Genomic DNA, 17,217 nt, shown 5'->3' on the forward strand with positions numbered 1-17,217 from the left:
GGTGATGGTGGAGGGCACTTGAGGGGAAGAGCACTGGGTGTTGTATGGAAAACAATTTGACAATAAAATATTATGGAAAAAAAATAAATAAAATAAAATAAAATAACTACAGCTACAATAATTTGTTACTAAAAAACACAGTATAAAAAGATGTAAGTTATGACATTAAAATAACGGGGTAAAGTAAAAAGGTAGAGTTTTTGTACGTGATCAAAGTTAAACCATTATCGGTATAAACTAAATAAAACATCATAGAGCTGTAACAATTTAAGTCCTATGGTAACCACAAACCAAAAATCTACAGCAGATTCACAAAAGGCAAACAGAAGAGAATGAAAGCACAACACTTCAGGAAATCATCAATTAACAAAAGGCAGCAACAAGAGAAGAAGAAAGGACAAAGAAACCTATAAAAAAGTCAAGAAACATTAAAATGGCATCAGTAAATCCTTACTATCAGTAATTATTCTTAATGTAAATGAGCTAAATTCTATCAAAAAGCATGCAATGGCTGGATTAAAACAAAACAAAAAAAAAACAGTAACAACAAAAAGATCCAACCCACCATCAACTGCCTACAAGAGACTTCCTTTGGTTTTTAAGGACGTTGATAGGCTCAAAGTGAAGTAATGGTAAAAAATATTTAATGAAAGGGAAAACCAAAAGAAAGAGTAGCAATGTTTATTTAAGACAGAATACATTTTTTTTTAGTTTACTTACTTATTTATTTGAGAGACAGGGTCCAAGCAGGAATGGGGCAGAGAGAAAGAATTCCAACAAAGATCTCTGCTGCCAGCACAGAGCTGAATGCAGGGTTCCAACTCACCAACTGTGAGATCATGACTGGAGCTTAAATCAAGAGTTGGACACAACCAACTTAGCCACCCAGGCACCCATAAGATGACAGACCTTGAACCAAAAATGACGAAAATACGCAAAGAAAGTCATTAAATAATGATACAGGGATCAATTCATCAACAATATATAAGTATTATAAATATATACAAAACGAAAGTCAGACTACCTGAAAATACTTAACAAATAGTAATAGGTTTCAAAGAACAAATAGAGGGGCGCCTGATTTTAAAATGGACCTAAGGGGCACCTGGGCGGCTCAGTCAGTTAAGCATCCGACTTCAGTTCAGTTCATGATCTCACAGTTAGTGGGTTCAAGCCCAGCATCGGGCTCTGTGCTGACGGCTGGCTCAGAGCCTGGAGCCTGCTTCAGATTCTGTGCCTCCCTCTCTCTCTGACTCTCCACTGCTCACGCGGTCTCTGTCTCTCAAAAATAAATAAAAAACATTTAAAAAAATTTTAAAGGACAAATAGACAATACAATAACAATAGGGAACTTCAATATCCTACTTTTAATAATGGGTAGATCATCCAGAAAGAATATCAATACAGGAAAGTTGGACAACAATTTAGACCAAAAGGAATAACAATATATAGAACAAGACATTCATTAGCAGCATAAACACATTCTTCTCACATGTACATACAACATTTTCCAGGATAAATCCTATGTTAAGTTACAAAATAGGCATTAGCAAATTTAAGATTGTTATCATACCAGGACGCCTGGTTGGCTCAGTTGGTTAAGTATCCAAATTCGGCTCAGGTCATTGTCTCACATTTTTTAGTTTGAGCCCTGAGTCAGACTCTGGGCTGAGAGCTCAGAGCCTGGAGCCTGCTTTGGATTCTGTGTCTTCCTCTCTCTCTCTGCCCTCCCCCACTCACACACTGTCTTTCTCTCAAAAATAAACATGAAAAAATTTTTTAATGATTGTCATCATACCAACTATCTTATTCGACTACAATGTTGTAACACCAGAAATGAGTAACAAAAGCTGGAAAATTGACACATATGCAGAGAATAAGCAAATACTCTTGAACTACCAATAGGTAAAAGAAGAAATTAAAAGGGAAATTCTTTTAAAGAGTGGAAATACAATATTCCAAAACCTATGGAATGCAGCAAAGCAACTGTAAGGATAAATTTTATAGCAATAAACATCTACTTTCAAGAAAAAAGAAAAATAATGTAACTTTACACCTCAACAAACTATAGAAAAAGAACAAACTAAGCCTAGAGTTAGCAGAAGGAAGGCAAAAACAAGTATCTGAGCAGAAATAAGTGAAACAGAGACCAGAACAACAGAAAAGGTCCATGAAACTAAGATCCGGAGTTTTAAAAAGAGAAACTGACTGGGGATGGTTTCCAAATGGCAACAGAGAAAGTTCCTGAACTTACTTTCTCGCACAGACACACCAAATCATTGTTACACATGAAGCCATTCTGAGAAACTAACTGAATGACTGCTAAACAACAGGCATACACGTCGAAACAGGTTAAGAGAGGCTGAGATGTAATCTTGCCGCAAACCTGACCTCCACGATGGGGACACACAACTGGGAAGGAATGCACAAGTCCCAGCTTCAGTCCCTGAGGAGCACAGGGTTTGGACACTACATCTTGTGCCTCAACCTTAAGGATTTCCATCTGATAGGCCCCCACACTATCTAGCGCTGAAAGCCAGCAGGGCTTGCATTCATAAGACCCATGGTTCTATAGTAAATTAACAGACAGTTATTACAGGACTCATGCAGCCTCACAAGGCTAACCCTCCCTGGACCCAGTGGGGAGTCAGCAGACAGCAACATCCAATCTTTCCATGGAGACCCATTCAGTTATCTCAAAACTTCTACCAGAAGGGCAGACTTCTGTGTCAAAGGTTATCTAGGGGCCAATTGCAATACTCTCCAAGACCATAGGAACAATCTCTGTCAAGAACATCTAAGGAAATAAGAAAACCCAAATAAACACTTCAGTGAGAAAGAAACCATACTCACAGTATGAGAGAAATTTTAAACAAAGTTCAAATAAACAAAAAATTAACTGTACAATTTCTACTAAAAAGGACCTGAATTAACGCAAGGAAAATAGATAAAACATAAACATATGAATAACCACAAAATAAAGAGAAATGGTAGTTTAAGATCTAACCCCAAAAAAAGCAATTTTCATTTATTCATTTATTCTTTCTTTTATCCATTCTAAAATATCAGTTGAACACCTAATATAGAAAGCACTGTTCTTATTGTTAGGGATTCAACAATAAACCAAGACAAAAAAAAAAAAATCCACACCCACACAGAGTTTACATTCTAGGGGTGATGGGGGCGGAGAGTGGAGAACACAAATTATAGAGTAATTAAGTAAAATACATCACATATTGATATTATATAAGGTGAATGATAAATGCCTTCACCCCTACCCCAAAATGCCCCAGTCCTCATACTCTGGAACATGTGAACATGTTACTTTTTTGACAAAAGGGACTTTGCAGAAGTAATCAAAAATCTTAGGGGCACCTGGGTGGCTCAGTCAGTTGAGCATCCAACTTCAGCTCAGGTCATGATCTCATGGTTTGTGAGTTCAAGCCCTGCATCGGTCTCTGTACTGACAACTGGCTCAGAGCCTGGAGCCTGTCTTCGGATTCTGTGTTTCCGTTTCTCTCTGTTCATCCCCTGCTCATGCTGTCTCTCTCTCACACAAAAATTTTAAAAAATAATTTAAAAATCTTTAACTGGCAAGATTATCCTGGATTATCTAGGTAGACCCAACACAGTTACAGAAGTCTTTATAAGAGGGAGGTAGGAGTGTTAGTAAATTCAGAGAAAGAGACGGTTTTGAATAGACTACACTGCTGAGTTTGAAGATAAAAGGACTGAGAGCCAAGGAATTCAGGCCGCCCCTTGAACCTGGAAGAGGAAAAGTAAACGGATTCCTTCTGAGAGCCCTTCCCAGCCCTGCTAACACCTTGATTTTAGGACTGATATCTATAATTATAAGGGGAAAAAATTATTCCCTAGGCCACTAAATTTTTGCTAATTTGTATAGCACCAACAAGAAACTAATAGAGATGCGAAAAAATAAAGCTGATTAAGGACATGGATCTGCCAGAGGATGCAAATGACAAATTCTAATAGCCTTGTTATGTAAACTGTTTCAGGACATGGTGGGGGAATGTCAGTATGACAAACTATTTCATTAATAAAATCAATGGCAAATAACAGGAAATTAGGGAAAAGATACAAATGGTCAATAAGCAAATGAAAAGTGAAAGAAACAGAAATTCAAACAATGAAGTAATTTTTTAACAGATTGACAAAATTTTAATTATTAACATCCAGCTGTGACAGGTGTGTGTGGATAAAAGGGAAATGTTATATGCTTCAAAGAATTTTAAACTTGTACAATCTTTCTGGAAGGAAATTTCTCTTCAAGTTGTTTTCTTTTCAAATTTTTATTTAAATTCTAGTTAGTTAACATACAGTACAATTTTGGTTTCAGGAGTAGAATTCAGTGTTTCACTTACATACAATACCCAGAGCTCATCCTAATAAGTGTCCTCCTTGATAGCCAACATGCATAATAGCCCACTCTCTACCCACCTGCCTCCATCAACCCTCAGTTTCTTCTCTAGTGTTAAGAGTCTCTTGTGGTTTTTATCACTCTCTTCTCTTCCCCCACACCCAACTTTAATATGTTCATCTGTTTTGTTTCTTAAATTCCACATATGAGTGAAATCATATGGCATTTGTCTTTCCCTGACTTCAGATTCTGTGTCTCCCTCTCTCTGACCCTCCCCTGCTCACAATCCATCTCTTTCAAAAATAGTAAAAGACATTTAAAAAAATTTTAAAAATACGTAAATGAAAATGAACCTAAGACCTTTCACACTTCACCAAATGAAATGTAAGATGAAAAATATTTGTGTGAAAAGATGTTATACATCTTCAGTCATCAAGGACTTGAAATAAAATTAAAAATGAGAACCACAACATGCATCTTAGAATAGTCAAAATCCTTAATATAGACACCACCAAATCGTGGTCAGGATACAGAATTGAGAACTTTCATACAGTGCTGGTGAAACTGTGAAATGGCTCAGCCACTTTGGAAAACAAGTTGACAACTTCTTACAAAGCTAACCAGACTCTTAATCCACAATCTAGACATTGTGCTCCTTGGTATTTACCCAAGACCTTGAATGGTCAGGACAGCATTTTCTGTCATCTGAACAAGTTCAGTCCTCCTATCTCAGAAAATAAAGTCACCATAGCCAAGAAACCCAAGGTCACATATTATTCCTTTCTTTTCTTCACCAACCACACATATCCGTAAGCAAATCCAATCAACAGTAGGTATCTTCAATCTGACCATTTTTCTCTACTCTCATTGCAGCTGCCTCAACCCCAGCTACTATCACTGCTCTCCTAGTCCACTACAACCATTCTTTCGCTGGTTCCCTGCTCCCACATTGGCTTGCCTGTATATAAATCATTCCTCATATAGGCCAGTATGATTTTTTTTCCTTTTTATTTTGCAGTCATTTCCATCTTACAAGAAAGTGGCAAGACTAGAACAGGAATAGAACAAAGCATCTCTGTGTACCTTTCCCCCAAATTCCCAAGAAGTAACATTTATCACATTTATTTATCATTCTCCTTTTCTCTCTCCAGACATCTTTTACTGGAACATTTGACATATCTAACCCTTTTACCCCTAAATATTTCCAGATATATTTCCTAAAACAATACCTTTCTCTTACATTAACAGAGCACAAGTATCAGAGTCAGAAAATTAGCACTGATACAATTTTATTATCTAATTTACAAACTTTATTCAAATTTCAGCAATTGTTCCAATAACAAAAGGATCTTTTAGAGAATAAGTCAAACCGTGGCATTCTCCTGCTTAAAATGTCAGAGCTTGTCTATTGTATTACAATATCCAAATTCCTAACTTCGGTCTACAAAGAAAGTCCTCATGTTCAGACTCCTGACTACTCTTTCACCTCTTATTTCCTTCCATTCTCCCCATTCCTCACTTTGATCAAGACCCACCCTTCTTTTTGTTCCTCTGGTGCACCATCTCATTTCTACCCCAGAGCATTTGCAACTACCACTGTTTCTGCGTGGAATGGTCCTCCACACAGCTCTTCAATGGTTGACTCCACATCCCTCAGCTCCAGCGTCCCCATCTCCTTCCCTAGGTTATGTTGTATCTCCTTGTAGGATTTTAGGAAGGGAGGTGGGGATATTTAATTTTAGCTGCTACCATGTTCCTAGAAGAACCCTCAAAGAATGAGTTCTCTATATTTTCATGTATTTTATTGTATTCAAATTATTTATGAATTGTCAGTGTACAGTACATATGGGATATTCAAGTTAAACAATAGCCCTCTTCTTCAACCTCTAGTTTAATAGCAGCGTGTCCCACCATAGTGTTTCTGAACATTTTCCATTAAGTTAGTGTCATTGAGGTAGAAATGATTTCGATCTTCAACTCATTAACAGTGTAAAATAGTATACATTATAACCCATATGCAACCTTGCTTATGAGTAATCCAACAAGTTTTTCTGATTAGAAGGTCTAATTCTAAGAACATAAATTAAATACTTTGTTTCAATAACCATATCTAATCTATGTTATTGTGTATGTAAGGTATTTATGTAGTAAGATGTGCCCCCAAATGGTGCTCAGAACCACTGCAGCCACTTGAAATCATGAAGAGAGTACCATAGGACATCATGTAAATTCTAAAAACATGACAAGAAATAAAACATGATTATTGCTATTACTTTTGACTTTATGTCATTTCTCTGTAGTACCATCCTGTGTTGTCCCTACCCCAGATAGCAATCTCTCCCCTTCTCACACTGAATGACAAGGATTACACGTTTGAATAAAATGTCAACACCCCATATTATGCAGGGTAATAGGGATCCATCATCTAAATATCATTACAACTAAGGACTGTCATGTTCAAATTTTCCTTTACTATTCATAGCTGAGAGAAACAATATCTTTAAGACCTTGCCTGAGTTTTCAGGTAAAATCCACTTGATTTCAAGGTGACAGAATGTGTTCTTAAGAGCTATTACCACCTTGGATAATTATAAAGCTAAAGAAAGGCTGCTAGAGGGAACAAAAGAAGAATAACACCTCTGTGTGTTGATGCAGTGTAACTGAGGCAGAATCGCCAGTGACCCAGAACTAAGAAAGCGGCAGCAACCATTTGCCAATGGTGAAAAAAAATTGAAATAAGGTGGAAGTGAGGAAACCTTCATCAACAATTAGAAACAAAGAGCTTACTTCATCTTTTTGAAAGCTACAAACATTTGTGGCCAAGAAGAGAGGATTGGTGCTGTCAAGGTCACAGTTGCTGAAGTGAGTTGTTTGGCAATATTAGAAAGCACACAAAGAAAAAAAGAGATAAAAGTAAACGGAAATATTGTTGAAATGTAAAACCTAGGGTACTGGGAACAGGATTTTATATTTGGCCTTGGCACACGTACAGAAACAGACACTGACTACCAGAGCTCTGGGGGTTTGCTACTGAGGTTTCTCGTGGTGGCCTCAAGATCATGACGAATTGAATTCAGTACCACTCTTTTTCACGTTTGTTCAACACAACAAATACATTCTAAACCACTGAGCTCTGTCTGAATCCTAAGCCAATGGAATTAGGAAAAAGATGTTCAGACTTTTTAGATTTATTATCTCACTCTTCTAGAAAATATAACTTGTGTATGCTATAAAATGTGTATACTATATTAGAGCAGCACTACCTACATATTCATAACTATATGAACAAGACTACAGTGGCGATAAATGATAAAAACTGTTTACTGACAAGTGGCCTACGATAAGGAAAAAAGGTATAGGGATTCTGACTCAATAGGTCTAGCACGAACATTGGCACAGTTTTTACCTTTCATGCTAATCCATACAACAATTGTACCATCAGGTTACGTAACGTACCAACGCAGGTATTCTTGCTATCCCCATGAACAAATGAGAAAAACAGGCATAGAAAGGTTAAGTCATTCCCCAGGTGACAAAGCTAGTGAACGGGGTAAACAAATTCAAATCCAGGGAGCCACCCCAAAGCCTGGGTTCTTAAGCACTACCAACAACATGGTCTCAAACAGCCAACTAGGACTGTCCCAAAGTATAGTTAGGCAGGGAAAATTGATAAATTGAAAATCCCAGGTAGAAAAGATGGATGGGTGTCCAGTGGGGAGTTTCACCAGTCTGGATAACCCCCAATATGGGGCCTCTCACTCACGAACAGCATTTGCTCTCTCAACAAAATCCCTCACACCTGTTAGTCACACTTTATTGGTTTCGTGAGATGGGACTATTCTAAAAAGACAAAGATAGGAAATAAGACACAAAAACTGCTTCAATAAAACATCACCCAACCAGAGCAGCTCACGGTCTTTTTTTTTTTAATAGAAGTCTTTCACCATATGGAACTAATTATCGCCATATGCCGTTCCATACTTCTATTTCCTCTCTAACAGCTCATTCTTCAAAAACTCAGTAGCTTCCTCCCTTTACATTTGTAAATGCTGTTGACTATGGATAAAATCCATGTTTACTTTCTATTCAAAACCTCATAGGAAAGCTTGTTTTAATCATCTACAGATGTTTCATTCAGTTCTGCTTAGCTTGGCACAGAACTTCTGAAGGAAATAAAAGAAAAATCTTTATTTTATATTTCAATTGTAGATTGTTACAGACTAAATAAAATGCCAAATTGTTATTGGAAACAACACAGCCACTGTAATAACGATAGTCGACATCTCATTTTTACAATTATAATTTCTTCTGGCATTTGTTTAACTCAAGATGGTCTCCATATTTTACAAAGGGCTTTCTTTTCCTTCTGTGAATAAACTCACATTGAAGCCGTAGAACTTTAATTTATTTTTAATGTAGTCTTAAACATTTAAGAAATACTGTAATTGTTGCATAATATATAATGATTAGGATTTTAAATACTTTCCACCCTTCTGGTATCATGTTTTGATACATATTATCATTTTGAATTTCTTTAAAAACACACCTTATCCGCCAAGAGCACTTCATCCACAGTTAATACCTCTCTGGCTCAGTTCTTCCTGGTTTCCATTTCTTATTTCTTTAATAAAAAACAACTAAAGGGGCCCCGGGGTGTGAGTTGGACTCTTGAGTTTGGCTCAGGTCATGTTTTCACATTTTGTGGGATCAGACTCCATGTAGGGCTCTATGCTAAAGAGCACAGAGCCTGTTTTAGATCCTCTCTCTCCACCCCGCCCCTGCTCTCTCAATGCTCATGCACTAGCGCTTGCTCCCTGTCTCTCTCAAAATAAATTAAAAAATAAAACATTGTTTTTAAAAATGAGGATATATAAGCATTCAGTATGAATTACATTTGTAATTCATAGTTATTAAATGTCAGAGGGAAAGGCACTTTTTCTGGGGCAAAGTTTATTTCTTTGAATTTGTGGTAGATTTTCTACCTATCCCTAAAATCTAACAGAAGAGCTTAACATACCATTTCCTTATAATCCTACCCCTCCAACCAACCCAAAGCTCACCTGAATGACTGATATCCTTAAATTTTCTAATGAGGTTCTCTCTAATCTCTTTTCACTCCACTAATGCCAGGAATCAAACTACATCTCCCAAAGACCCAAGTCCAAATTTTACCAAACATGTATCTCTTCCTAAATCCAGCCAGTCACGTTGCTCATTCAACATTTTACTTACATTTCAACATTTTACCTGCATGTCAGAGTGCGTCTTTAACTTTCTTTGCATTCCATTGTGCTAAAATAGCATAGTATTAAGTAGTTTTAGTTTTTGTGCAGTATATGGAGTCAAAGATACACTCCAAGTACTAGAAGGAGTCTCTGTACTCATTTTTTAAAAATCAGTAATAAATTTTAAAAATATATGCTCAAATAATGACCCCAGTATGAGCCCAAGTAATATTGAAAGAGGGGCAAGGCCACTTATGGCTCCTTGTAATTCTTTTGTTTTTTGTTTAACATTTATTCATTTTTCAGAGACAGATCATGAGCAGGGGAGGGGCAGAGAGAGAGTGGGGAGACAGAATTGGAAGCAGGTTCCAGGCTCTGAGCTGCCAGCACAGAGCCTGATGGGTGCCCAAACCCACAAACCGTGAGATCATGGCCTAAGCCAAAGTCAGACGCTCAACCTACTGAGCCAACCAGGCACCCCTCCTTATAATTGTTTCAATACATGTGTCAGAACTCTGGTTTGATTGTACTTGTTCTGCTAAGAAGTGTATCCTGTTGCTCTTATTCATTTATCTACTTCGTGTCAAAGAACTTGGGCATTACTGAAGAAAAGTGAATGTATGAGGATGAACGATTGAGACTATGTCTAAGAAAAGCCACGCAAACAAATGATATGTTTTAAGGCAATATATGGAAAGAAACGGTTTTCTTTATATTGCCATATTTTCCTAAGTAAAGCTGACAGAACTTCAGAGAACAGTTCTGGAATCTATGTTGACTGGGAAAGTATTTTTTCTCACTAATTATCTGACCTACCAGCTGTATACATTTATGGACCAACACCAAAGAAAATGAACAAATCCATTAAAGACCTGAGTGTACTTTTTGATGTTAAGGTTATCCATATTATTTAGTGTAAGATTTTCTGCCTCTAATGGAAGCTATTAGTGGCTATAAATAACTTGGGATTTTTTATGATTATTTCACAATGATGCATTTCAAAAAGGGTAAGACATAGCCATCCCCCATATCCAGACACTGTAATCAGCACGACTGGATTTGTGTGAGGCTAAGACAACAAATTATAATCTACACCACCATAAGAATAAACAAGGTTGAATTAATAAAGTAACTATAGCATTTTTCCTGGTATAAATTTCTGGGGACACGTGGGTGGCTCAGTCAGTCGAGCGTCCAACTTGGTCTCAGGTCATGATCTCACAGTTCCTCAGTTCAAGCCCCATGTTGAGCTCTGCGCTGACAGCTCAGAGCCTGGAGCCTGCTTTGAGTTCTGTGTCTGTCTGTCTGTCTGTCTGTCTCTCTCTCTCTCCCTCCTTCCCACCCTCCGTGACCCTCCCCCCTACTCCTGGGCTCACGCACATGTACTCATTCACTCTCTCTCATAAATAAACACTAAAAAAATTAAGTTTAAAAAAATAATCCATTTCTGGCACCATTTACATGGTGTCCTCTACACTGTGTCCCCTTTTAAGCAAAGGGAGAAGTGCAGTACCAAACATTCTCTTGAGCACCAGCTCTCTATGAAGGATCCTTTTCCGAACATAAATACAAGCAGCTAGTTGCTGTGAAAATAATAGGGAGAATGAAAACAAAGTGTATGAATGAATAACTTTCTAAAGAGATCATGATAAAAATGAAACCAGAGGGGAAGATAAAAACAGTATGTATCTATAGCAAGAGAAACATTACATTTTTTTTAATGTCTTATTTATTTTTGAGAGACAGAGAGAGACCGTGCAAGCAGGGGCAGGTCAGAGAGAGAGGGAGACACAGAATCCAAAGCAGGCTCCAGGCTCTGAGCTGTCAGCACAGAGCCTCACTCGGGGCTCGAATCCACGAACCGTGAGATCATGACCTGAGCCGAAGCCGGACGCTTAACCGACTGAGCCACCAGGCGCCCCGAGACATTACATTTTATATCACAGCAATGTTAGTGTAATTTAGTTCATTTTTTAAAAGTCAAATATAACGTTTTTAAACTTCTTTAACACAGGGATCTATCACGCTGTCTGTGGATCAATCTAGGAAATGTCAAGAAAGTTCCAGCTACTTCTACCAAAAAGAACAAAAATAAAAATCAGAGGGTCATTAGTTTTAAACCTGTGAAATTGCCCATGTAATATGCCTAAGGTGTCATCAATTGTTAGACATATTTTGTTTACTAAGAAAAAACACCATCATAACTTAATTGGATGGTATTATCAATTGTAAAACATCACAATTTTAGACATATTAAATTGTGAGAAAGTTTTAAAACTTCTCAGTTTCAAAGAAATATGGTAAAATCTTTTTCGTATATCCAAATAGAAACAAAACCCTATTTCTGGAACACAATGGAATACATGTTTTTAAGGAATTTCAAATGTGTAATAAGTGCTTTTAAAAAAGGAACAAAGAGGGGTACCTGGGTGACTTAGTCTGTTAAGCCTCCAACTTGTGATTTTGGTTTAGTTCATGAACTCATGATTCCTGAGATTGAGCCCCATGTGGGGCTCTGCACTGAGGATGCAGAGCCTGGTTGGGATTCTCTGTCTCCCTCTCTCTGCCCCTCCCTTGCTCGTTCTCGCTCCCAAAATAAATAAATAAATTTTAAACACACTTAAAAACAAGAAATATAGACATGGAAGATAACTCACAAATAACATGCAAGATTTAATCATCTATATAGGTTCAGGAATCTATTTGAATTTTCTAATGCTGATTATAGAAGTAAGAAGTGTTGGGGTGCCTGGGTGGCTCAGTCGGTTGAAGGTCTGACTTCAGCTCAGGTCATGATCTCACAGCTTGTGGGTTCAAGCTTGCTCATGATCTGTCTCTCAAAAATAAATAAATGTTAAAAAATAAAATAGAAGTAAAAAGTGTTTACAATTAACGAAAGAAAAACTTTAGAAATTAAAAAAAAAAAAAGATTCTAATAAAGATCTGGCTTGATTTTTATCCAGAACAGTCACTGTACAAGAACAAATTCTCCTTTTCTCCTGTTTGGTTCCTTACTTCCCTATTACCCCTTCCCACACACACAGCTCCATTTTTAATTGCTGCTTTAGCTCCCCCCCCCCCCACCAAACTCTACATTGCTCACCCAGCTTCTAGAACCTTTGCCCCATTTGTAACAAGAGACATTCAGCCTCAGTCCAATGTGATTCCTCTGGAAGAGAGGAGGGAGCAGGGACAGTAGCTGATTAGAATTCCCAGATACTAGGACTCAGGATTCTGAAACAGCTTCAGGGAAGTTCAAGGTTAATACTATTCATCCTGTTTCAAGTATCTCAACTACCTTACAGATGCAAAGATAAAAAGGATGCTTATGTTTCTCAAGTGTTTTTAGTGCTTCATAAGATTTTGTTTTAATTAGCACGGTAATACATATTCTCAAAGATTAAGTAAAAAACTCAACGTCCCTTTTCTACTAGATGTTGAATGACATAAAGAACATTGTTCCCACTTTAACAACAAAAGCCAAATTATCGACAAAATTCTCACTGTGCTTGAGCCCATTGGAGAGCTAAAGTCCTAGTGCAATGAAGGAACCTGAATTCCAAAGAGGGACAAGCATTTCCAAAGAGAGACTGAACATATAAACTGCTTAGCCTTTTGGTGAGCAAGGCAGAAACAAGTGGTCATCCAAGCAGGTAGGAAGAAAATAGACAAATTTATAATCTGTTCCTAAAGAGCAAGTATGGGCTGGCCTACAAATCTGCAATAGCATAGGAGGCCCAGACACAAGGAAGGTTTCCACTCAAAATTCGTGTTCTAAGAGCCTCTGCTGGGTACTCATACTCTTGAGAAAGAGTGGGTACAGGGACAGCCTCCTTCAGGGGCACATTTGCTGCTGCTGCTGCTGCTGCTGCTGCTGCAGATGGGAAACCCAATGGACTCTTTCCTCTTAGGAAGCAATAGCCTTCAGGCACTACAGAAGGGACAATAAAACCTGTCACGCTCAGTCCAGGCAAAGATCCATCGCTTATGATAAAGGGGTTAAAAGCAGAAGCCTGGTCTTTGAAGTGAGGCAGGCATTATTTTTGTTGGATCCAGGATTCTGGATTGTTACCAGGTAGAGGTCAGCTCCTGTGAGAAACAAGACAAATTCTCTCCTACTTAAGGCCAACCCCAGACACAAGACAGAGTCTGGCTGCCACCGGAAAGAGAGGAAGGAACGCTGAGAAAACAACCCCAAGCCTCAAGCACACAGGGACTGCCTAAGACAGAGGCTAGACCAACACAATCAAAAACCTCCTGTCCCAACCAGAACCCCAACATCCATTAACAAGCAACAGCAACCTTTCATTGGGAAAGGCAAGATCACAAGTAATTAAGTTTGGAGGTATTAGTGGGGTTTGTGGGGTTCATGGGGTCCAGAGCCAATGACCAAGAAAGAGCTATTGAAAGCATCTTTGGTGCAAAAAGGTGATTTTATTAAAGTACAGGGACAGGACTGTGGGCAGAAAGAAGCTGTACTCTTAGTGTGAGGGGTGCACTGTTTATGGAGGTGGGAGTGGAGATAAAGTCATAAGGGAGTTTCCAAAGAGATTTAATAAAGACTTACTGGAGGCCTGGCTATTGGTAAGCTAAAGTTGTTTTCCTCTCGAGCAAAGCATTAAGACAGTAGGGAGTTCCTAGATGTTGGCCTATTGATGGAATTGCCTTTTTCTGGTAAACTGGTAGAGACTCTCATTAGTTTGTCTATTTGTTTTTTGTCCTTTCCCATTTTTGGGTAGCCAAGAATGTCCAAGGACATCATACATGCCCCATGGTGGCGGGAGGAGGGGGGTGGTTGCTGTTAGCCTATCCTTTGCCCTCGGCTTGCCCCATACTCCCTCATACAGAGGTTCCCTCTGTGGCTCAAGCAGGCAGAGTATGACTAGAATACTGAAAAAAGCTTTCCGGCACCCTGCGCCTGACTCTAAACACAAAATAACAGCTGCCACCAGTGTGGTAATTTGAAGCCTGTAGTAAACTGAAGATAACCACAGCAACAGCTAAAACAAAATTCAGCTCAAGCCTTGAATAGATTTATTGAAAATCCACACTAATGACAAGAAAGAAGTATGCCCATTATGAGGCAAAAATCCTATTTAAGTGTCTATGAATCTTGTACAAAAATACTATTTAACACAGTGCCTTTGAATCCCATAATGTGTAGCATTTGATCAAAGTCTAAGACCTTCCAAAAAAAAAAAAAAAAAAAAAAAAACCAAGGTAATGGGGCACCTGGGTGGCTCAGTTAAGCATTCAGCTTCTGCTCAGGTCATGATCTCAGTTTGTGGGCTCAAGCCCCGCATCAGGCTCTGTGCTGACAGCTAGCTCAGAGCCTGGAGCCTGCTTCGGATTCTGTATCTCCCTCTCTCTCTCTCTCTCTCTCTCTCTCTGACCCTCCCCTGCTCGCACTGTCTCTAAAAATAAATAAAAAACATAAAAAAAATGTTTTTAAAGGCAAGAAAAAGCAAACCATTGTCAAATGATTAAACCAACCAAGAGGAACAAGGACAGAGATGAATTAGGTGTTAAAACTATCCAACAGGGCTTTTGGCTTTTGGTTCGGAGGAGGCAATGGTCCAACAGTCTTCAGTTCATCCCACATCAACCACCTCCACCATGCCACCTAAGTTCGACCACGAGGTGCACAGGTGGCGAAGCTGGTACCACTTCTGCCTTGGCCCCCAAGATCCAACCGCTGAGTGTGTCTCCAAAAAATGTTAGTGATGACATCGCCAAGGCAAAAGGTGATTGGAAGGGTCTGAGGATTACAGTGAAACTGACCATTCAGAACAAACAGGCGCAGATTGAAGTGGTATCTTCTGTCTCTGCCCTGATTATCAAAGCCCTCAAGGAACCACCAAGAGACAGAAAGAAGCAGAAAAACATTAAGCACAGTAGAAATTTCATTTTTGATGAGATTGTCAACATTGCCTGACAGATGCGGCACCAATCATTAGCCAGAGAACTCTCTGGGACCATTAAAGAGATTCTGGGGACCGCCCAGTCTGTGGGCTGCAGTGTTGATGGCCGCCACCCTCATGACATCATAGATGACATCAATAGTGGTGCAGTGGAATGCCCAGCTAGTTAAGAACTACAAAGGAAAATATTTTAATAAAGGATCATCTTGACAACCAAAAAAAAAAAAAACTATCCAACAGGGATTTAAAAATATCTATGATTAGCAATGCCTGGGTTGCTCAGTCAGTTGAGCATCTGAGCTGGCTTCAGGTCACCATCACGCAGTTTGTGGGTTTCAGCCCTATAGTGGGCTTGATGCTGTCATTGGTGAAGCTGTCAGTACAGGGCCCACTTTGGATCCTCTGCCCCCTCTATCTCTGCCCCTCCCGCACTCATGTTCTCTCTCAAAAATAAATTTTTAAAAAATAACTATTATAAAAAATAATTAAACAAATTTTTTAAAATAACTATTATTAAGTTATTAAAGGACCTAGAGGAAAAGATGGATAACATGCATAAATAGATGGGCAATGGCCATGAAGCAATGGAATTTAAAAAAAAAAAAAAAAACATCGGTAGGACAGAATCAAATGGCTGGCTTAACATATGTGTAAATGAATGATTATCAAAGCCCTCAAGGAACCAAGATAAAAATGTTTGAAAATATAAACAAAGAATTTTCCAAAAGTAATGAAAACCAATAAACCACAGATCCAAAAGTCCCAGAGAACTATATGCCAAATTATTATGAAAAAGGAAAAATTAATTTAAAAAAACACCTATGCATAGCATAGACAAACTGTTAAAAAAAAAAATTCATCCATCCTTTCAGCTACTAATTCCCTGCTGACCTCAGGTCCACCTGTCTGGTCTCCCATCTGTCCCAGTCTACGGTCAGATTTGAGGTTTACTGATCCATTTCTCTAGGTCTCTGGTTGCTCCACCATCAGTTTTTCCCCCAGGCTACAACGTATTCTCTTCCAAGCACTACTACTTTATTTGTTCAGACAGGCATACTAGAACCTTCCTCGTAAACTGTTTATCAGGTTCTAATTCCAACCCCAGGAGTAGGATTTAGACAAGGAGTAATCTTAAAAGGTCTCAATATAAACAACTTTCTACATAAAGCCAAAGTAAGAAGGTGTTATTACCAGGTTTATAAATAATTCTTTTACTAGAATTATAATTTAAGGGAAATGGAGCCAATTTTCACACAACAAATGTCTATCAAAGAACATAATTCCACACTTATTAGTTTAGCAGAATGTTTAAATAAATGGAATATTCAGCCTGATTTCCCATACAAATAGAGTAATTATTTCATAAAAACTCATACCACTCTAAGGACTAGGATTTGCCAGGGTGCTCTTAAAAAATAAGTGCTTCTGAGAAAACTCCAAGGTCTAAGCTTAAAAGATGAAAAGCACTCAAACATCTAATCTATTTCTTTGACCCAAGGTATTATAGTTGATTCTTATTATTCATGGTAGTTATATTCTATAAAGATACTGCAAATACTGAATTACCAAACCATTGCTCATAAGGGAAATACAGAGTTGAGAACTTCTGGTCATGACATTTTCACCACCAACGTACAAGCTTGTTTTCTATCTGTTTAAGAACACCTTATTTAATATGTATTTTTGAGTATTA

General features: G+C 38.2%; 1 pseudogene; it reads left to right on the forward strand.

Annotated features, from left to right (window-relative positions):
• The first annotated feature begins 12,086 nt into the window (after nucleotides 1–12,086).
• LOC115280702 lies at nucleotides 12,087–15,733 on the forward strand (annotated as a pseudogene).
• Nucleotides 15,734–17,217: the final 1,484 nt, after the last annotated feature.

The sequence above is a fragment of the Suricata suricatta genome, chromosome 16 (genome assembly GCF_006229205.1).
Source record: "Suricata suricatta isolate VVHF042 chromosome 16, meerkat_22Aug2017_6uvM2_HiC, whole genome shotgun sequence".
NCBI classification, from domain to species: Eukaryota; Metazoa; Chordata; class Mammalia; order Carnivora; family Herpestidae; genus Suricata; species Suricata suricatta.